This window comes from Lissotriton vulgaris, chromosome 3_1 (assembly GCF_964263255.1).
Source record: "Lissotriton vulgaris chromosome 3_1, aLisVul1.2, whole genome shotgun sequence".
Lineage (NCBI taxonomy): Eukaryota > Metazoa > Chordata > Amphibia > Caudata > Salamandridae > Lissotriton > Lissotriton vulgaris.
The window spans coordinates 1,389,543,756-1,389,568,011 of NC_141689.1; the positions used below are offsets into that span (position 1 = coordinate 1,389,543,756).

General features: G+C 43.8%; 1 protein-coding gene across 1 annotated transcript in view; it reads left to right on the forward strand.

The window, feature by feature from the left end:
- ALDH1B1 (aldehyde dehydrogenase 1 family member B1) overlaps nucleotides 1-24,256 on the forward strand; it is a 48,582-nt gene that overhangs the window by 16,493 nt on the left and 7,833 nt on the right. The window lies entirely within an intron of this gene.

Genomic DNA, 24,256 nt, shown 5'->3' on the forward strand with positions numbered 1-24,256 from the left:
TTGAGTTAGAAGCAATTTTTTTTGTTAATCTGCAAGTTATGCGGCCAATGATGGATTGTGGCAAATCCATAGTTCAGAAAATGCAATTTCTGCAAAATCGCATAATGCCAGTGGCCCTGCTTACAGCAACACATGACGATTATCAAATGATTTGCTACTATCCCTAGTTATAAAGTACTATTTAGTTTCAAGTTCTTTTTCTTACATCTTAAGGTTGCATTAAGGTTATTGAAGTCACAAAGTTGTAAATTTTCTTTTTACATAAGTAAATTAGTTAAGCTCATTAAGGGGTCGAAAGCTGTGTGTTCGGTTCCAATCCACTTTTCTTACCAACCATTCTTGGTAGCAGCTTTAAGCCTATTCTAAGTTCATCCAATATTGGGAAAACATTAGAACAGTGAAATACTTAGAAACTGTTATTACCCAAGGTCAATTTGGAAACATTGGAAGGGCAGAAACAAAAAATGTCTCCTGTTTCACTATTGCCCACTAGACCACACTGGGGCATGGAGAGGGTTCAAATGCAGAGTGTCTGGGACAACCCCCCCCAAGGAAATACAATTGTGCTGGAAATCTCGCCCAGGCTATTAATAGTGGTCATTATCCACATATTTTAGTGGAGCTGGATCTGGAGGTCAAGCCTCTAGCAGTATGACTAATACTCAGTGGACTATATATTTAGTGGTGGGGGTAGTGGTTTCTACCCACCCCAGCTAATTTCCTACCTTACTTGGGGGCGTTGTCAACGTTTTTTTTCTTTTTGCACAGCGCCCTCTACTTGTAAATTAGTTTTTTCTAATTCCTCCCAATCTTTGCAAAGCAGCACAAATTAGGAAATATAGAGAGAAAGAGATGGTGACACCTTCTCTGAGGGTCCTGAGGCAGTAGGCTGTTACTTTCATGGTACATTCTATTCTGCACTGTTGGAGTCACTGATTTTAAGATGCTATTTGATTCCAATTACATAAACTAGTGATTCCATTTGTGCACATGGTATTAATTGCTAGCACTCATGGTTGTCTGGTGGAAGAAGGTTGAGGGATTGGAAAATACTCGATTGGCTCAAAATCCCATCAGTTCTACATCTTTTAAATATACTTAGTCTTTTGTTAGAGGAGAGTTATGGATTGAAACTACAAATGGGCACACCGCGACTCATAGTCCCGCTAGAAACCTCCAAAGGTTCCACTTGCACTTAGTGTCTCTGCACTTGGATAGTGTGTGTGCAGTGTCCTGCAAAGTGATATTGCAAGTTAGACCGTTCAGGATTTTCAGAAAAAGGCATTCATGGTCTGGAGGGAAGCTCGCCCCGCAGACTGCCAATGGGGCTAGAGTCTGGCAGCAAGAACTAGCACCGTGCAAAGGAGCTGGTGCGCAGATGTCCAAAGGAGCTCTGCAGTAGGGATCCAGGGGGCCCTTTTTCTGTCAAGCCTAGCGCAGCGCTGCTCTTGGAGATGACCTTTAGAAATCGGTCTGCACTTTTCAAGTACTCGTGCTTATGCTGGTATCCACCTTGCGGGAGAGAGCAGTGGCGCGCAGGTGCCATCTGTTATCAATTAGCGTGGCCGAGCGCGCTTGTTGATATTCCTCCACTCACTCTCACCCTTGCCCTCCCTTGTTTTTTAATAAGCACAGCTCTCTTGCCGGGCTTCCCTTCCCTATTCCCTATCAAGCTTGTTTATTTTACAAATTATTTTCTGTCTTCCATCCCAGAATGAAGAGTATCTGCTGTGTATTACTCAAGTACCACTTTGGTCCTCAAAAGGTTTATCACGTATTCTGAATTAAATTACATTGGGACACGCTTTTCTAAAACCCAGATAGTATCAATTGATTCAAAAATAAGTGAGAGGGTATTTAATACATCTAAATGCATGTTATATGTTGTACCAGTGGAAAGAGCTCTTGAAAAAGTTGAATAGGCGATTTATTGCTGAAAATATGTTAAGTGTAGGAAAACAAAGGCTTTGAAAGAAAAAACTGAGTGAGGCAAGGCTACACTGCAAACACCAGCCAGCACCGGTTACCACCAAGCGACCCGCTTCACTATTGGGGCTGCAGCCTTGAAGTGTGCAGACCAAACACCGTAGACTAAGAACTGTGCTACACACCACCACCTCTTTCTACGCCCCTGAATTCCACCCTCAGCTCCTCCCCTGCTGGAGAATTAACTAACTTGAGTGCCCTGCGGTTTTATATCTTTTTCTATGGCTATCAAGTCTAACTGTTGGACAGGACCAAGGCACTGGATGGTCTCACGTTGCATAAACTTAAACAAGTTGCCTATATAATGTATATAAAATGGAACAATGGCCGCTTATGATTTAAGGTATTCCTGAGGGCGGTAAATTGCAGAGTATCTGAAGCCAATGGTCCCTTGTGATAACAAGAAATTACCTTGTAATCCAGACGGGGACATAAACAACTCAGACCAAGGGCTTTATTTCTTCCCACAGTGATTGCCTTGTGTAAATACACTTATGGAGAAAATGTGAAACGCATTGAGGGTTGCTCTGTTTCTCGTGCTCGTTGTCAGGCCGTGTCCCTTTGTTTGACGGGTGGGCGTGTGCTTCAATCAGGCGGATTCCTGCGGTTTACAAGGTGTGTGTGTGTGTGTGTGTTGCTCTCAAAAAGTGAACACCATCCAATTAAATGAAATGCCAGCTATGCACAAAATGCTAGACCAAGACCTGCCCAGTTGTCCTTTGTGCTTGACGTTGGTACTTTTAAATCCCACTTAGTACACAACTGACACTTTGTTTATGAGTAGATAATTAGGGCAAAATGTGTGGTTTCAAGTTATTCATTAAAATCAAATTATTGATTGCCTTAGACACAGATACGCTGCCATCATTGCTCAGAAGGGGGTGGTGATGGACGGAGCATCTGAATCAATCAAACACTCACACCCAGTCAAAAGATCTGGGTTTAATCCATCACCGTTCTTTAGCCCACTCTGCCACCCCAGTTCAGACATGGCTATATGCAAATCAGTCTGACCCTGTGCCTCATGGGAACAGTCCAGCCCGAACTGCCAAGCCATGTCTTCCCTGGACTGGAAACAAGCTTCTGAGGACCGGTTTCTAGCATTCCAGCCGTCTTCAGCCCGGCTTGCCACGTCTGAGCATACCCTGCCACACTTATGGCAGCCAAAAGCGGTACAAAAGGGGGTGGTGATGGCAAAGTGAGCACCACTTGTGTGGCAGGGTATCCTCTGGGTTAGGACTAAGACCGCTTGCCCACACTACCACTAATAGAGCACTTTGTTTTTTTCTTTGAGCCCTGTACACTCCCTGGCATAAACTAGACGTGCAGGAAATTGGCAATTTCATTCAGATTAGCCGTCCCCAGTTGGTCCCCAAAGTTGAGGATGCAGATTAAATGCTGACATCATGGCTCACCTCTGCCCTTGATGCTTTCATCCCTGCCGGCCAGATCCCAGTTAAAAAGAAGTATTCTGCCCCATTGTTCAATGAGACCCTCATTACTGCTAAAACAAAGCACTGTAAGGTCCTAAAGCAGTCCCGGAGAAAAACGTGGGAACCCTCCTCAAAAGTAGGCCTGGTTGGTAAATTCCATTCCGCTCGTGGAATTAGGGTACTTTTGCGTTCCGCGGAGAACGTGGAATTACCAAAAATTCTGCGATCCGCAGAATATTGGCTTGTTCGCGCTTTCAAAATGCGTGTTCGCGAGATATTTCTCCCCGAGCATGCAAACAGCGTTCGTGAACAGGAAAAGAGCATTGCGAACGGGCGGAACAAGCAATTCCACGTATTTGGGGAACTTTTGAGTACTCGCGGAGATTCTTTACCGTTTTGCGGAGCTTTGCGTAGAGCGACTACGCAAATTCCGCCCACCCCTACTCAAAAGCACAATATAGGTCAGCTATCCAAGCATATCAGAGGAATGGAAGACATTTATTGCACAACATTGACCAGTAATGGACACACGACTCAAAAAGGCGATCCACACCAATTTTAGAAAAAGCTTTGCACTTTATTTAAGACCAAGATCTTTGCAAAACGGTAACTACGGTTTTAAAGATAAAATACTTTTCACTTTCAAAAGTCGACACTTAAAACAATTTCGGAACAGTTCAATGTTATCCTATGGAGAAAACAATATTGTAGTTAAACTGGTATGTATCACACTTACAGTTCCAGTCTTCGGAAGCAAAGGTCGGCAAGGAGTAAGGGTCAGGTGAGTACCAGAACTACACCATCAGTGGCACAGGGTCGGCCGGATGCAGAGGTCTAAATCAGTTTGGTGCAATGCATTTCAATAGAGGCTGGGGCTGCTCGAAGCCACACTGCTTGTAGGCAAGTAGAACAGTTGCCGGGACCAAGCTTTTAGGGTTAGGTCAAGCACAGGTGGGGGCATAAAGCAGCACCAACACACCACCAGCGGCACAGGGGTGGACGGGTGCAGGGTGCAACTTCAGATTTGGGTGCCCAATGCTGTTCAATAAGGATTCTATCTTCGACAAGCAGGCATCGCATCGGAGGTTGCAGGAGGGTGACAGACAGCAGAGGTAAGGGAGATGTAGGAGCACTGACCATTCAGCTCACCAAGGTGCAGGGGCTTCAGGTACAGGGGTGCCTTTCAACTTCTGAGTCTACTTACTGGAGCCGGTCGCCGTCAGCAGGAGATACTGGATTCAGGCTGCAGGTGTCGTCGTGGAGTTCAGGAGAGGTCAGCCAATGCTGGATTCAAGGTCCGGGTCGCTGGAGAGACTTAATTGGACAGGCGAGCCGCTCAGACTCGAGCCGTGTGCATCGGGTGCAGAGTGGGCAGGAATTGCAGTTCCAGCTGGCCTGAGCCCTTAGAGTTTGATTCTTCTGGACAGGGCGGCTGTCCTCGGGAGATCTGGTCTTTGTTGAAGACTGGGCAGTTTCCCTCAGGTTGTGGGAGTCACTAGCCACAGGACAGGCAACGTCGTCTTCACAGAGACTTTCAGCTGGTGACAGGCCGGTAGGGCTGGGACCAAGTCAGTAGTCTTCTTCAGGCTTTGCTGCACGGTGTCTCCTTCGTCCATCTTCGTAGGTTGCAGGAATCTCCTTTCTAGGTCTGGTGGAGCCAGCATCTAAATACTACATTTAGGGGGCGTTTTAGGGGAGTAGTAGGAAGGGTCAATGCGCACATTACCAGGTGTGATCACACCCACTAGGACACCTCCTGTGGGAGGAGGCATAGGCATATTCCTGATTGGAGGAGTCCCCTCATCTTCTGAACTGAAAAGTGAGCTTAACTTCACCTCCTCCACCTAAGGTTTCCCACCCAAAGTGGGGGTTTAAATCAGGGGCTGCCATCTGCAGCTAGCAGCTGAGGCTGGGGATCACATTACAAAGGCAGCAGGCCTTTAAAGCTTCGCCTTCAAGCACTGTCCCATCTTGGGGGATGATGTGTGATACCTCTGCCCAGGATGTGCATTGTTTCTTGTCCCAGAGAGCAGAGGGTCTCCACCCAGGGCTCCAGAAACATGTCTGTGTGTGGCTGGATGCCTACAGCCAGTCTGTGCCCCCACCAGAGTCGGTGGGCTTTCATGGAAACCTCTGTGGTGCCCGCTGAGTACATTATTTAATAAATCTCACACTGGCATCAATGTGGATTTATTAAAAGGAGTTGTTTAGTTCTAAGCACTCTTGGGCTCAGAGAAGCCATCATGGTGCTACGTAACTTGAGTTGTCAAGTTCCCAGCACATGTACTTTCTATGGCTTCCCTGGTACTTACAACATTAAGTAATATACCCTAATATTGTAAGGGCACATCTGTTCATGCAGATATACCTACACCTGTGCTATAGGGCACCCTGCCTTAGAGCTGTAAGGCCTGGTAGAGGGGTGACTTACCTATATCTTGGGTAGTGCTCGGTGCCCTGTCGACTGTGTTGATTTGTCTGCACCCAGCCATGCATGCTGCAGTGGCTGGTTGCATGGCCTAGGTATGGGGCCTTAGGGGACCCTCTTCATTCCCAATGCCCCAGGTCCAGGTGTACCTTTTACCAGGGACTGACAGCGGGCCTGAAAGGCCAATTGTGGATCAGTTTTTTTTAATCTACTAGCAAAAATAAATCGCATATTTTGTGCAAAGATGGCAGTAATGTACACTGCAACTTGCTGCAAATGGCAATGAAGTCAGATGATTGTTCTGTTTGGTATTAATGCAGTGTTACTTTGAAAACAAAACACCTAGAGATGTGCAGATCCTGTCCAAATGTAATTAATAAAAACAATGAATCTTTGACTTTGGTTACTTCCTTTGTGCATAAAAACCATTGAGTGTAGCTGAAAATGTCATTAATTTTGTTCATTTCTACGAGAGCCTTTCACTGTTCTCTATATACTTATACCTAATTTGACAGCTCTTGCCCTCATATGTGTAAACAGTGCAACCAGCTCAGCTGATGCAGAGCACAGCTTTAGTGTAAACAAACCAATTTACTCTGAGAGACGGGGAGGGCTTTCCGAGGACCGAATTACACAATTATTGTTCCTGTGTTTCAGGGTCATACAAAAATATTCATTAAGTACAGATGAATAACGTAATTTATTGTATCTATTTTATATATTTAAATTTCAGTCTTGAGCATTTGTGTCTAAATTATTACATTATTTTTCTATCACTATTTTGCTGTTAATATGAAATAATAGGTAAAGAATGATGCTACAAAAGGTGTCAAATAAAAAATCTTTAGATGCATGATCTGCCGCATAAATTCATGTTTGCCACATAAACTGCAGCGTAGTTTGGATTGTCTTGCCACGTAATTTAGACAATTTCACACAAAAGAAAAGAGGAGAGGGTCAACTACCCCAAACCCTCTTATACAATCTGAACACACCAAGAGTGGTAGAGAGGAAAAAAGACTGGACAAAGCATACGGGGGCACACACAGTGTTAGTAAAACTGCCCTCACTCACAAATCTGTATGGGACATGCTTCATCATCGGGTCTGCTTACAAAACACCCTGGTGTAGCCACGCACAGGATGGAGCATAGGGAGGGGGTGTTAAACAAACAACATCAAACATATATGGGTGAGTATAAAGTGCTACCAACCCTGACTGGGAATAGTGATCAGAATAAGTGCAGTGGAAAAGCGAAATTAAAACTGCCTCGTGGGTACTCTATTGGTTTTTTGTTTTTGTTTTTAATTTATTTTTATTCCAGAGTCCCATGGACAGGATTAAAAGTAGAACGGATGGGTTTATTTGTGAGAATAATAGGAACTCGCATCAACACTGCCAAAGTCAACCTGTTTTGACCGAGTTTGATGTGCCCACACTACAGGGTCATGCCGGTCTTCTTCAGGACTCCTTTCAGTCCCAGTCCAAAAACCCTGTTACCCTATTCTGGTTAGTATCCAGGTTACATACGTACATCAATCCTGGTGTGTGGAGGACACTTCCCCTGACATGGGACACATGTACTGTAAAACAAAAAACACATATCCACAGATATTTAAAAAGGTTTCTATTTGGACCCATCAAATCTCATTCGAAACCCATTCAAAGCCACAGGGACAGACAACCATCTCCTGAGCAAAACAGCAATATGTTCAACCCCCTCCTCCAAATTAACGGGGCAAGAATCGGACACATCCAAATCAGTAATTCCGTCACCAGATTTAGAGAATGGTTCATATCCATCCATTGTAATCAAAAGAGCCCTTGTCATACACAGACAAATCATCCATTACCACAGGCCATTGACTAATCAATTGTTCTTCTAGAAGGTGTCATCGCAAACGTTCCAAACAGCATGCAATGTTTACCCCAACCTGCCACACTCACCGAGTTTACTGGTGTTCCAGGCTTAAAATGGAGGCGGGCAGGATGAACCCCAGAGGACACAACCTGTGAACGCAGGCAAAAAGGAGAGAAGCATGATCCAGAATCTCCTTTAATGGTTGACCTGCTTCGACATACGGTGCAAACCCATACCTGTCAATCATCGAGTGAGAGAGGTGACCTGTATTACCGTCTCCCGCAAGACTTCTGACTCAACTGCCAGAAAGTAAACACTTACTGCCCTGTGGGTGGTTCACGCCAACTTTGCTTGCCGCGGTCCCGCTGTGTAGTCTGCCGGCGAACTGCAAAGACCAGCGTTAAATCCATTACTACTGCATCCGCCCACCAATCACGGGACGGCGTACATGTGTCATGATCAACCCAACGTGTAATCGCATCAGCGGCACGCCCCTATTGCCCAATTAGAGGACAGCTATCGCGCAGCACACCAAATACACTCAAAGGCGAGATACATTAAGGGGTCGCATACGCCTCAGTATAGAAAAACGAGAACAATCCCACAAGTCCAGAACATTTAAAAAAATCGCTGAGGCCATGGTGAAAGGTAAACCCCACAGATTTAGTTAAAAACCAGTGCCGACCACAGCGACTATGGTTATAAACCATTGCAAAAAAGGACAATCGGATGGGGAACAGACACAGAATCCATACAGGACAGTACATCTATCAAAATTAGGGCACGAGAGCCATCACAAAGAGACCCAATCTGTCATTATTAACTTGTCAAGTGCACTATCGTGTGGCCAGGTAATCTCTCATAATACCCACAGCAAGCAGATTAACCAAATGAACCCAGATACCATTATGATGTTATTTTAGGAACTTGGATTCTTAACAGGAAAGTCGTGGTCCCAGTTTCTTTACTTGGAGCTTTATTTATGAACTACAAAACTTCCTGAAAGGTTAAAATCAGGGACACTAACGGTGCAGACAAACCACAGACAAGAGGGTCTACATCAGTTCATAAATAAAGCTCCAAGTAAAGAAACTGGGACCACGACTTTCCTGTTAAGAATCCAAGTACCTAAAATAAACCAGAACTTGAGCCCCGCCAGAACCAATTGTGAAGACAATCGATCGGTTAGACTGGGGAAGATTTTTAAAAAGAGGATACCACAATGAGTAATGAAAAGTATCACTCTACTATATCCTAATCCAGTTGGCAGTAACAATAAACACCAACTGACAAAAAGGAGTAAATGAAGCTAGGAACAGAGGGCACATAAAAGATCCCGCCCTAGAGTACAACTGAGCAGCTGGAAGCCAAACGGGTCTCCGGTACCACAATTTAAAGCCAATATATTAGAGCTGCAACACATAATTTACTTAAGAATTTTAATATAATAATTAATATAATATAATTTTAATATAAGAAAGTATTGTCCTGAAGAAGGTGACCAACGTTTTCAACGAAACGCTGCGTCGACAGTTTTTTAATAAAGTGTATGATTTTTTTTTATGTACCAATGATGAACAAACAGATCAGATCCTTTTTTTTATAATAAAATCTAAAGACAAAACGCAAAGCCTTTTTTTAACTTTATTTTTTGTCCACTACTGATGCATATCTCAAATTTGGTTATAATCAATAATATCCAAGTGTTGAAAGTGAATGGTTCATACCTTTGATGTATCTGTAAATTTGTTATTTTTTGGTTTGGGACTCCAAGAATTGACTATACTCACAGGTTACCATAAAATACGATTAAACAGGGGGACTATTTTACATAGTCTTATCTGTTAGTTAAAACCAGGAAAAGGGATTTTCTGATATTTGTTTCTCAAAAGCTCCAACATAAAGCCCTGCCAAGCTCGGAGCAAAGACACTCCCCATGGAGGTACCATGGGTCTGCAGATATAATATCCCGCCAAATAAAAAAAACTCTTGGTCAGGGCTATTTCTGCCAGATGTAAAATGACCACCCTTGGTGTTTGATAGGGCCAGTCCTCAGCAAACTGGATATCCTCCAGGACCTTAAGAGTTTCTCTTTGTGGAATGTTAGTGTATAGGCCTCGATATCGAGGCCTATGAGAGACTCAGTCCTGGGGTCAAAGGGTAGATCCTTCAGGTGTTGTAAAAGGCCTAGAGTATCTCTGAGATAAGCCGGTAGTTTCTGAACCAATGGTTTCAGGTAAAAATCACAAAATTGGGATAAAGGTTCCAGGAGGGAACCCATCCCGGACACAATCGGCCTCCCGGGGGAGGTCTAGTCGTTTTTTTTTTTTGGGAGAACATAAAAATTACAGAGTTCTCGGCTGTTTATTCACCAAAAATTCAGCTTCATGGTCAAAGATCCAATTGTTGGATTGAGCCTCCTCAACTAGGGAGATAATTTCTCTAGTTATTTCTTCTGTGGGATCCCTGGATAGTTTCTGATAAGTCCTCCCATCAGACAGAAGGCGACCCTATCACATACCTTGGTCTTGCCCTGACACATAATTCCAGTGACCCTTACTATTCTTGACTGGAGCCTCCTGCATGTTTATCTCTTTGTCGGTTGTTAGAGGTGCGGAAAGGGGAGGGAGTTTGTCAGTTATTAAGAACTTGAAAGAAACTTTACCAGCTAACTTCAGCCAGTACATCTGCTCTTTATATAAAGAATGCAAAATACCAAAAATTGATGGACAGAATGCAGAACAAATCAAAACATTCACCCGCAGTCAAGAGATCTGGGTTAAATCCATAATTCATTTGATCACAATGACACCCCAGTGATTTTATTTAGTTGAAATAAAATCATAAATGTCCTGGAGAAATGCACGAGTCATAAAATAATAATTGCAATCCTTTAAAAACAAGTATGAAATTGTAGAGTCACTGAGACTATCACAAAAAGGAAAGATGGACAATTCAAAATTGCGAGAAAAAAAGAAACCAACTTGCTGCATAGAGCACCTAATTATACAGGACTGGTCTTTTGCAGTTCCCAATATGGAAACATGAACTTGTGGCACATTCATATAAAAAGAACAAAGGACAAAAATCTTTTTTTAAAGTTATTTTAACGAAAAAAGTTCACAATTGGGGTGTATGTTTTATAAACTACCTGACCCACAATGCACCATAATGTGCAAATTTGTGATCAGGTATATAACATAGAAACTGTAAAGGGAATGATGATATCTTGCACCGCAATCAAGGCCAGCAGGGTGAAACGTGTTGGTGAAGGGGGATGATGGCACCGCAACAAATGGAATAAATCGTTATTCTTCTAACTGTGGGAGTGCGCGTGGTAATTGCATTTTGGTGGAGGAAATAATTACAAGGCTTGTCCAGCCTTGACACACGCACCAGCTGTGCAAAGAGCGCGTTTCGTGTAAAGGACACTTTGGTGAATATATATATATATATATATTATAATCTATTGAAGCAAATACTTTCCTTCAAGAAACAACAGGGAACACAGCGGGTCTGCAGAGGTACATTTATTTTCTTTGTGGCATGACGCGTTTAGGCTGTTGTGCCTTCCTTAAATGCCTGTGGCTCTGGTTCACGCCTGCAGATTTTTATGCAAGCTGACTCGCTCCCATTGGGGGAAACCAGATGGTTATTGTGGAGCAACTACATGCCCCAGCATCCCCTTCATTTGGAACGCTGTTATTGTTGTCTGCCACCAGAGTCAAAATCAAAATATATAAAATGTTCATGCAGATTCCTACATCCATCTGCTTTTCTATAGATTGAGCTTTTTTGTTTGCTAATAACTTTGACCCCTTTTGACCAATATTCACAACCTTTCACAGTAATTCATCAGGTGGGGGCCCAGAAAGGGGGTCCCAATATGCAATAAATCCCCAACCATCGCCATGCTTTTGAGCTTTCAATTGGGACTGTATGCATGAATGAGTGAATGTGAGAGTAGCTATATAGATGAGTGCATGCTTCTGTTCTGTCAGTAACTGTATAGCTGAGTGAGTATGTGTTCCTATTTACATAAGTGGGTGGATGTGTAACTGTTTGGGTGAGAAAGTGACTGTATGATTGACTGTATGGGTGAGTGTCTAGGTGTGAGTAGTTCTATGGGTGACTCACTCAGTGTGTGAGTGCCTGTATGGCTGTGTGAGCAGATATGTCAATGGCTGTATTAGTGGATGAAGGGGTCTATGAGTGGCTGTATGGGTGAGCGAGGGGATTTGTGTATAGATCGATGAATCCGTGAGGGGGTGTGTAAGTACTGGTATGGCTCTGTGAATGGGTTCAGGAATGGCTGTGTGGGCGTGGCAGTTGGGGTATAAAATATTGTATAGGGGTGTGAGTGGGTGTATCAGATGCTGTAGACAATGTCATCAGTGATGTAATTTGAGATGTCATCAGTGATGTCACTGACCATGACATGAGTGATTTAGTATGTGTGGCAGTGCATTGTGGGGGCACGTGTTACAGTTAGCTCAGCTAACTAGAACGACTGAATTTCTCTGGGTTTGTACGAGTGAAATGTCAGACTACCTATAACGTCCCTCTAACATTTGGTTTCTTCAGTGAATTGCAAAGTTTTTTTAAAATGCTAATTCCTAACTATAACATCCCTGAAACCTGTGGGTTTTTTTTGTGACATTCTAGGGTTTTGTAACTAGCAGTCGCGTTTTGCAGAGTGATGAGAAAGGGGGCAGGGCCTTCAACCAGTGCTCAGGAATACCGCTGCGTAGGACTTAAAGGAGGTACCAAGAGGGCTTCTGGGCCCCAAGGGCCCTCAGGAGTAAAGTGCACTTCATCCCCCAACCGGTAGCACACCAGGAGGTGCATTTTCAGAGTGGTGGAGAAAGGGTGGCCTGGCCTCCGAAAACCTTTTAACAACCCCACCGTGTGGGACTTACTGGAGGTAACAGGTGGGGTAGTTGGCCCCAAGGACATCCTTGGGGGCCAACTACCCCTCCTATTACTTCCAGTAAGTGTCAGGTCTCACCAGGGAGCATTCCGCAATCCAGCCTGGACACTGACGATCGGGTGTTGTGAACTAAAACTCCTGTCATGATGCGTAATCCGGATGTGACACGCACACATGACTGTTTTCCTGATGGCATGATAAATCGGACCCAGGCCATCAGACGCAGTCGATTATTCCTGGAACACAGGCGGTTGTTTGAGTCAGTGGCTCGTAAGCTGAGGTTAACCGCGAGTTAGCGGTTTACACTTATTTTGCTTTGGACTGCGCTTGTTTTTTCTCCGTTGGCGACCTTTTCTTTCCTTTTACTCATGCGGAGTGCAAGCTACGCTCCACCTTATTATATTCCTGTCTTCCCTGCCTGTGGAGTTTGTAAATTTGGATTACGTGCAGGGAAGAGGCTGCGAGGGTTGTGGTTTCACATCTCTCAAGATGCTCTCTTCATGTGTGAACACTCCTTGGGTCTTGGAGTGTTATGAACTGTGGGTCATGGGCTGGAACTAAATGTTACAGGGAGTGCTTCATATTCCTCTAAACCCTGATAACTGTTGCAAAACCTTCTACCTACTTGTCAATGCTCTAATTGAACTGGGGATATGGTCCTCCTATTCCATGTGCGTTCCACATGAGGAAGGAATGCTCACCATTGTATAAGAAATATTTTGAGTACATAATGGAGATGCTATGAGTGAAATAGCATGCTTATTTATTGTCTTTGTTTATCTGTTTATGCACATAGCAGGGGGATTGTGACAGATTCTTGGAATAATATCTCTCACCTCCCCTGTGATTCATGGCTGCCCGGGCAAAGGGGTATGCAGGGATTTGTGAACAGTATCTAATATTGCCTTTGGTGGTAACAAATCCTGTAAACAATTGGTCTTTCTCCTCTTCTCATAACTGTGCATAACAACACAATATTTATGGTCAACATGGCAGAACATTCTGGATTGCTAAATGCATGACTGGTCATTGTCTTTTTAAAAAACTTTTTTTACAGGTGTTGCCGTTTCATACATACGTGATTAAGGTTTATAGAGGGAGAGGGAGTAAAGAAAGAGGTGGTTCTAAATAGTGTTCTTTCTTTTATAGGTCTCCCTCCCTGCTGATCCCTAACTTTCCTTCCCCCCGTTTAATCACTTCAATAGTCTGGGCTGACATAGCATTCAGACTTGAAGCTATTGAGAGGTGGACCCATACTAGCATCACTCCAATCCTAAGGATACAGTGATCCGGAAGAAAGTCCCACACAGCAGGATTGCTCAGTTCTGATAGCAGGCCACATTCCCTTTGTCCACCACTCTGCAAACGCGCCTCCTGCTGTGCTCTTGGTTAGGGGATGAAGTCACATTTGCTCCTGGGGGTCCTTGGGGGCCAAATAGCCTTCCTGTTACCTCCAGTAAACCCCACAGAGAAGGATTGCTGAGAGGTGGTCAGAGGCCACGCCCCATTTCTCATCACTCTGCTAATGTGCCTCCTGGCACATTGCTGCTTGGGGTATGAAGCCTACTTTACTCCTGAGGCCGTCTAGAGGCAAGGGGACCATATGACCCCACCAGCAGTGACGCCGCATGTATTTTGATTATTACCCCCAGGACCTCGCCCACCCGGGGGCCTAATTAAATGAAACGCTTACTCCTTTTTGTTTTTTGGGGTGCTTCTTTGCCCAGGTTCATGGATCCAACGCAAATTCCGCAGAAATTATTTTGTAATGCTTATTTTGGCCCTGGGGGTCCCTGTGGGACCCCCTGCGCAGGCCTAAGGGGCCAGGGTGTTTCTACCCAGCCCCCTTTTCTAAATTTTGTTTTAACTTTTTTCTTGTGAGTCAGTTCAACAGAGTCACAAGATGGCTGCCAATACTTCCTGGTTTGAAGTGTTGGCAGCCAATCAGATCTCCGGCACGAGATTGGAGGGTTTGCGGATTCTCCGTGGCCATATTTGTATATCTGAGAAATGTTTACATTTCTCAGGAACTGGCCCAAAAGCTACCTTTTTGACAAATTTGGTGTAATTCCATTCAGTAGTTTGGGCTATAGCATGTCTAAAGTTTCCTATGGAAAATTACATGGAGAAAACGTGTTTTGGGACTCCCCCTTTTTCACAGCCCCGCTTGACCAATCACCCTGACATTTTCAACACCCCAGCTAAAGTGAGTGGGCCATTAATTTTAAAAATTTTGCTAAGATTTGTCAAACGGCGCCAAATATATTGGCAAAAGAAAAAACGCTTTTTGAATATAAACCAGGTCCTACCTATGCCTACTGGGGGTCGCCAGTAGGTAGTTTATCTAATATACATACAAATAAAACAATTGCTACAGTAACATTTTAGTTAGATAAAAGGTTTGGTTGCAACATAACTTGTTAAACTCCAAATTACAGAAAGTCACCAGTTATAGCTATCTCAAGTAACTATCACTCGTACCCTAATGTAACTATAACTCGCACCCCGCCATGCACAGTTTTCTCCTCCGTAATATCACTGAAACATTTGCAATGAAATTATCAATGTCATAAAAAATGTCATGTGCGATGTAATATGCTGGGTAATTAGTAGTGCATTGCAAGGGCACTAGGCCAGGCCCTGCTTCCAACCCCTCACAGGCAGTCCACTCCATGCTGTGAGGTTGACTGCAGTGCCTAGCCTAGGGCTAGGACTGTGGCCAACCCCTCCCCTCTCACACAGTCAGCAAACCCCACACTGGGCACAGACTTCGCCCTTGCGCTGTAGAGGGATAGCCACAGGGCCTGCCTGTGACCAACCCACTTGGCGGCAGCCAACCCCACACTGAGCACAGCCTTTGGCTGTGCATGCTGGTAGGTTGGACGCAGGGCCTGCCTTGTGGCTAACCCCCTTGCAGACTGCCAGCCCTTCACTGTACACAGCAATTGGTATGCACAGTGTAGGGTTTGCCCTTTGGGCCGTCAGGACCCCTTTTCCAGGGGTCAAAACATAGTTGTTATGGGGAGGGTGCATGGAGCTGCTCAAAAAGCCCCCCTCAAATAGCCTTCTCATGCCCTGGGGACCCCATTCTGTGGGTCCGGATTCAAATAAAGGGGAGGGGGATGCAGTACCCACCTCCCTGAGCCTTATTAGGCTCTGTGGACCCTTTTCCTAGGGCCATATCCAACAAAAAGGGGGAGGTGGCCCCTCCCCTAAGACTTCAAAGGCCCCAGGGAGTCCATCCACCACAACCATATCTTATTCAAAAGGGGACGGGGGCTACTTGGACCCCCACTTCCTGAAACTTCTTGGGCCGTGGGAACCCCATACCCCAAGGTCGTATTTAATGAAAATGGAGTGGGCGCGCAGCCTTCCGCTCTGAGCCTTCATAGGCCCTGGGGACCTAATGTCCTGGGCCATACTTTGTTAAAACGTAGAGGGCGCACCCCCCCCCCCCAGCCTTCTCAGGTACTCCATATCCTGGGGGCATATTCAAATAAAGTGGAGGGGAGACCCAGGGCCTAACTCAACAAAAAGGGGGAGGTGCCCCCCCTCCCTGAATCTTCTCAGGCCCCAGGGACCCTATCCTGAGGGGCCTCTCTTTATAAAAGGTGTCCAATCAGGTCACCCACCAAGCAACACATTGAAGGGCAAAGGGGAGCCCCAGGGCCAACACAGCCCTAGCCAACTAACCCCCCCCCCCCCCATAATGTGGGAGCCAGCAATACTCCCACCCTGAGAGAGCTGCTCTTTTCTGCATGCTGCCTCTGGGTGGGAGCAATATGTGTATGTTTCCCTGCACTCAGAAGTAAGGACAGGGAAACAGAAAACAAGTCTGCTCCCAACTGACGAGTACATGTGTTAAGCTCCTGTCAGGTGGGAGCGGACTTGTATGTTTACCCCAACTTGGTGCGAGCAAACCTATGTTTCCCTATCCACAGTAGAGCGGGCAGGGAAACACCAGGCCTAGAAGGGGCAGGGTATCCTTACTATGTCTGACTTCCACCACAACTGGTTGAGGTGATGGCAGCCAATCCAATCTCAGCATGAGATCTGTTGGCCCAGCCGTAATGTGCCGCTACCTTGCTCAGCACAGAGTACCACAGCATCTTCAGGCGGGCAGGGCATGCTGCATGCGGAAGACAAGAAAGGTACAGGGAGTTCTGGCGGGCTGCAACACTCCTCACAGCCACTTACCTTGTGGCACCCAGGCTGCCAGTATGATCCCTTGCATCTCTGTTCTTTTCCCTGAGGGAGTAAGGGCTAGGGTGTTCTCTGGCACCTCCATTACCAAAATTACTCTTCTTCCCAGAGTCCTCAAGTGAGGGTTCACGGGATATAGCCTCCCAATCCAAGATGGCTGCTGTCCATAGAGTATTAAGTTTCCTTAATACATTATGGTGCCACCCATTCTAATGTAATTTCCTAGTGTTTGGGTATAAACGGGAACTCTGAATTATTTTCCCTTGCAATGATTCAACAGTCTTGTCATTAGCTGCTTCGCTCCCAACTAGTTCCAGTGATTCCTGGTTCCTGTTTGGTATTCTTTTCCCTAGTGTTCATGTATGCTTTTCAGCCCACTCCATGTCACTGGTCTGTCCCCAGGATTCTTTGCCTGACCCTGGATCCTTTGATCCACTCCTGGATTTCTCTGCCATCTTTGGAGGTTTTTTGCCCTCTGGATTTTTACCTCTGAGGTTTTTTTCCAGAAGGCACTATCTGCTTTGGCACTGCCTGGTGCCAGAGGCATTGTGGCTACTAGAAGGGGTTGCCCTTAACTCTGGCAGACAAAGACCGTCAAGACCTCTGGCTAGGCATCACTCTGGAGGACAACACACATATCCTCCACGATGTGATACATATATTTTTTTTACCTTAACTTAATTTCTCAAACTACTGAACTCATTTACACTAAAAGCACTCTTTCTGGACTAGGATCTAGCTTTCTTCCGAATTCGGTGTAGTTCCTTTCAGCGGATTTTCCTGTAGCTGTATCTAAAGTTCCTATGGAAAAATGAATAGGTTAAACTTGTTTTGAGACCCCCCCCCTTTTTTTCTCATCCCTCACTTGATGGATCAACCTGAAAATTTACATGCACAAACTAGTCAAAGTTGCACTTTTTTGGGAAAGTTTCAGGAAGATTTGTTAAACATAACCACATTTGTTAGCAACACAAACAGGCACTTCCTATGGAAACCCTATAGTCCACCCAGACTATAGATGTGCTCTTACCTTGTACCTCATTACCACTACGTTGTAAAGGCATGGGTGGCAAAAACATGCCTGGTAAAGGCATTGTATAGGTAAGGGATTTGTGGTAAAGGCATTACATTGTAATGCCCACTTTGTAAAGGCTGTTTCCCATGCTGGTAAATATTTGCAATGCCAAATTGCATGACCAACTAGCTTTGCCAATGCTTGTTGAGCTTTAAGTTTTGTCTGGGTGGCGGTGCTGCTTTCAAGCTTTTGACCAGAAAGACTAGAATTACTGTAGAAATTCTCATTTAACTTATGAGAATGTAATGGAAACAGAGTATAACTTGAGGCACAAGACCATATTAATCAGGGTCTCATGTAGAGGAAGGGAGTGGTCATCACTGAATAATTGTGCATATACAAAAAAACACACAATAAGGCACCTGCTAAAGAAATACCCATGAATGCTTTTTCATGGGTCGCATGTCACTTGCTTTGGCAGCAGGATCAAAGTTAACATGTCTTTTCCCGTGATGTATTAGTCGGCACAGATGTGTGATGTCCCTTCTGCTACCTCTGATATGTTGGTAAATCTATCCCCATGAGGTAAGGTTGCTTTGCCTTTGGCATTCTTACTGCTTCACCCACTTAGAGCCCTCGTGACAGTGTTGTGACAAACTAGTTTGACTCTCCGATTCAAAGTACTGCAGAGCTGGAGCGTTACCGTGACAGCTGAGGAGGATCAGCCTTGGTTGCATCGGACTGTTGAAAATTATTAACTTGGCAGGCTAGGTGTAGGCCAATGACTCGAATTTACTTTGCTAATATTTGTGTGCAAACACTTCTTTTTTCATATTGTCTTTAACAGTTGCAGTCCTGGCTGCTTGGGCTGATCACTTTACACTGTCTTTTTGACACTATGTGTGTGCCTCATTCCTGGTCGAAAGTGCATTATAAGCTGGTTCATGATCTTGACGAGTTTGCTTGCAGGAAGAGGATATTGTGGAGGGAGGGTGCTAGAAAAGAGGGGAAATGAAATGGTAATTGTATCATTTTTCATGTACCACATCTGGTGTCAGGCAGACCATTCACAATCACAATTAGTATTTATTATGATTTAGAATTCCGAAGAATTCCACATAAAATACATATATAAAACATCATTCATTACATACAGAAATACAAAGTAAAAAGTACAATTTTATACTACAATCCCAATACTTAAAGGGGAGGACCTATCCTACAATGGACTAAACTATACACTGGGATACGTCATATCAATACAAAAGGTATTTTTCAGTTAAAAACACGGTATGGGCAGTACGGAGAACCTTAAACAAAATTAGTACACAGAGGAATTAATAAGAAATACCGGAGTTTAAAATTGCACACACAAAACAGTACCAGATGTAATCCGAGTTTAGCGGAAGGGAAAGACAATCCATTGACATAGAAAAGTGCAAATGCTCTGTGCAAAATATGGCGAAGATATTACCAACGCTCCCCTAACAGCTATACAGACATTTCAACCCCAAAACATTAAACAACTATTTACATATCATACAAGAAAAGTGCAAGTGCTTAGTGCAATTTCATTTAACAGATACAACAACGAATGAAGATAATTTACCTTAAGTATTTCAAACTTTCAGTTCACTTAAAAATATTATAATCCTACAATCCTAATAGACATTTAAAAATTCTTTAAAAAAACGAAAAATTTTAAAACACATCAGTACAGATGGAGGGGACATAAGACAATTACGGGCCTGTTCAGCTGTGTAAATATTATACTTTAAAAAAGCATCCTTAAGTATCTTCGTCGTATGGCGTGAAGTGCGGGGCACACAATCAAAACATGATTCAGATCTTGTATTCCACAATTACACAGATGACAAAATCTTTCATTTTTGGGAATACCCTTCCATGCACCTGTTACAACTCTTAGGGGTAATAAATTCAATCTTAGCAACAGAATAACTCTGCGAACACTATGTTCCAAGTTCCACAGAACATATGGCTGGGGATTTTTGACAATAGAACTCCCCGCAATACAGTCCATCCTCCCATTCAATGAACATAGTATCGTATATCTTTCACGAGAGACCACATAAATTGACTTCTTAATTATCAGTTTTAACACGGTTTTAAATAAAACTGCTGCCCCTTCCTTATCCATACCGAACATACTTAAAGCCTTGGTGTAATTTCTAAAAATTACGCGTTTCCCCTTCATATTTAACAATATTTCTCTGCAATGCTGCCCTCAATAAATTATCGGTGCTATTATTCAAAGCATTGCACCATCTTAAACAGGCAGCCATTGATAACACATATGTTGACAGTAGACCAAATTCGAGCCTAAGTGCCGCTATTGGCGCAGTATAATTCAGATTACATATTTGGCGCCAAATCTTTCCCTCCACCTTCTCAAATTTGGGCCATTCACACTCATCTACTGTTTCACTTGCATAATTCAATGTCGGCGGTATTTTTATTTTGTACACCGCAATGATGTGGGAAAAATGTCTTTTCCCACATTGTATGTAAAGGCGATTAATTGCATATGCTTGTGAAATAGCTTCCCCTTTGCAATGATCCATATGTCTGCTAGCAGAGCACCTGTTTGAGAATATTTTTCCCAAATATGGATAAAATTTCACAACTTCAAGTTTTTCACTTTCCAAAAACCAACTCCGGTTTTTTCTCACTTTACACCCTTGATAACTAAAAATCATGACTTTGCTCTTTAAAATTTTTATTTAAAAAAAAATGCTCCTCTGTGTACTTAACCAACTCCCTCAGTCTTCTTTGTAACCCAATTGGTGTTAGATCCATTATTATTGCATCATCTGCATACAACAAACAACTTAATTTGAGAGGACCTAATTGGGGGGGGGGGGTCACCTTTACTCCGTCCCACACTACTCGGCAAATCATTAATATAAATAGAAAAAAGTAGAGGTGCCAAAAGGCACCCCTGCTTTAGCCCGTTGTGGGTATATATTTTCCTTGACAGGCTTTGGGATCCCCCCCCAATAATACTTGTGTCTACGTAAAGGAATGAAGTGCAATTATTAATCTTAAAAGGTTCCCTGGGATCCCCATTGTCACCAATTTCCTCCACAGCGTCCCCCTATCGACCCTATCGACCCTATCGAACGCTGTGGAGAAATCTATAAAAGCGGTGTACAACGGGACCCCTCGGCCCATAGGATATTTTTCAATTAACGTTTGTAAAACAGAAATGTTGTCCAGAGTACCACTATTCTTGCGAAATCCTGTTTGTTCCAGAGGTATATGGTTGTTCCCAAAAGCCCACTCTTGCAGATGGCCAAGAATACTCTTCGCAAACAGTTTCCCCGTTGCGTCTAAGAGGGAAATTTGTCTGAAACTAGACGGGGAATTTCTTGAACCCTTCTTATATAAAGGAACCAATATACTTCCTTTCCAGGAATACGGGATGTTTCCAGTGTCATAACAATATGCAAACAATGGATATAAAAATGTTGCCCAATCTTCACAATCCTGTTTTATTATGGCTACTGGAACATCATCTGGACCCATTGCCCCGGAGTATCTTGATCCCTTAATATACTCTACAATTTCCAATTCTGTTGGTTCCCCTACGTCAACCCCCAATTCTGAGTACTTAAGAACTCCCTCACACTGGTCAGATGATTGATTAGGGGCATACAGTTGGGAAATATACGTAGACCATTCAGATTCAGAGATTAAAATGGGTTTAGATTTTTCTCTACCATCACAACATTTCGCTATCAATGCCCAATACTTTCTGGTGTCCCCAGTTAAGGACACTTCACGAAGAGTTATCCATTTTTCATCTTCTACTTTCCTCCTATCTGATACTTTTTTTCTGTTCCGTACCTGTTTAAGTCTATGAATCTCTCTCTGATTTTTTAAGCTAGGGGCTTTGAATTGGAGTCTAATCAACTCATTAATCTCTTTATTCAGTTTTTAATTTCCTATGAAACTAATACTGTGGGGGAGGTTCTACTCTCTTTTTTCTTTCTTCCCAATTTTCTGATTGCTGCCAAGACTCTCTCATACCTCACAATCGGAATCTCTAGACTAGGCCTAAATGCAATATTCTTAAAAACCCTCTGGAAATTCGGCAGTGCCTTATATGACCAATAGGTACGGCCATTGTTTACGGAGTAGGTGACATTTTCCTTCCTCTGGTTCCAGCGTTCGGGCTTCTTGGTATTTATGACCATCTGTACTATTAAAATATTATGGTCACTCATCGTAGAGGGGAGTACCTTAAAATGTGTACACGCACTAAACAGTTGAATGGAAACTGCCATATAATCAATAAGGGACTGACTATAGGTACCATCAAAAGTATAAGATGCCGGTGAGTCCTCTGGAAATCTACCATTCAAAAATATTAAACCAAGATTCCTAAGGTTTTGTAAAAGGGAAAGGCCGCGTTTATCAGATTTTAACTGAGCCGGAAATACAGGCTCTGGAATATCCCACACCTCCTCCAAATCTGTATGAGAGTAAACTATCGCAGCACTATTATTTATTTTAGCATTAAAATCCCCTACCATCAATATATGCCCATTTTCTTCCGTATTACACAAATTATGCGCAAAACTGCAAATAGAGTCAACCAATGAATTGGATGCTCTCCCCGGGGGGGATGTACACATTTACCAGAAACAAAAACTTTACATTCCCTAAATTATCATTTCCCAATTTCAGTTTTGCACAAATGCAACAATTTGATGGGTGTTTGTATATCACGGGGTCCCAAGCTATATTATTACTGAGCAAAATAGCTAGGCCTCCGCTTGCGTGCCCTTTTGTGGATTTTTTTGCTAGACTGCAAAACACATAATAATTCTTTAACTGAAACTCTTCCATGGCCCATGTCTCTTGGAGACAGATAATCATGGGGTTTATCTCAACCAGTGATTTGAGCTTATAACAAGAATTCCCTAGCCCCGCCACATTCCATGAGATAAAATTCCCCACTTGGCTACCCTTGTTCTATGGAATTTATACTCTGTGTTTTTACCCCATTTAAGGTACCAGCAAACCAACTCCATTTTGTCACCTCATCATCCCCATTTGCTTTGGGTGCCTCTTGTACCTTGAATGTTGGAAGCCTGATTTCTCTTACTCCTGTTTTACTTCCTACCGTCATTTCCATGGCGTCAAACTTTACATGTGCATTTTCATCCTTATGCTCAGTACCACTCATCCCTTGCTCCCGATGACATACTCCAGCAGGCAGACCATGAAATCGCTTATGAAAGAATCTGCTGAAGCATGCCTTCTGGGCCAGCCTTACTCTAGAGGTAAGATCAGGCGGCACACTATGTGTGGGCGTTCAACCCTGGAAGATCATTTTCTAAAGCAAGAATATTTATGCATTCCACGATAATCTGTTTTTATTTTGGCTCCTTTTACCTTTTTTGCCATTTGAGCAGGAGGTTTCCTGTTAATCTTTTGTTTGATTAAACACTGCCTCCTCTGCTAAAAAGAAACGTAACTGTTCAATTTCTAACAAGCACTGTAGGCCGTCAAGTGAATGTTTGATTTGCCTTCGTTTAGCATGGACAGGTCTTCTGCAGGAAAGTTACGGTTCCATCGAGTACCAAACTAATTGAGTCTCCAGTGCCCTATGAGCTTTCATAGGGATGCTTTACTGACATGCCAATGGTACTGGAAGTGCTACGCAAACAAATGATGGACGGAATGCTTTATAAATCATACATTCACCCCCAGTCAAGAGATCTGGGTTAAATCCATCGTTCTTTTGCTCAGCATGCCACCCCAGTTTAGAGCCAGCCATATGCAAATCAGTCTTGACCTTGTGCCTCATGGGAACAGTCCAGACGGAACTGCCAAGCCAGGTCCTCCCTGGACTAGAAACAAGCATCCTGGGACCGGTTTCTGGGTATTACTCCATCAGCCAGGCTATCTTGAATCCAGTGGCACAGTGAGCAAGGGACCCACGTCTAGGCATATCCATCCCATTTAGGGTGTAAAGTGCTACGCAAACAAATGATGGACGGAATGCTGAATAAATCATACATTCAACCCCAGCCTAGAGATCTGGGTTAAATCCATGGTTCTTTTGCTCACCATGCCACCCCAGTTTAGACCCTGCCATATGCAAATCAGTGGTTCCTGTGTTCTCCATGCCACTAGAGTCTAGCTATCCTGGCTGATGAGGGCTGAACGCAAGAAAACGGTCCTAGGATGCTTGTTTCCAGTCCAGGGGGGATCTGGCCTGGCAGTTCGGGCTGGGCTGTTCCCATGGGGTGCAGGGTCAAGACTGATTTGCACATGTCTGGGTCCAAACTGGAAAGGCATGGTGAGAAAAAAAATGATGGATTTAGGCCCAGACCTCTGAACTGGGGTGAATGTAGGACATTGTTCTGCA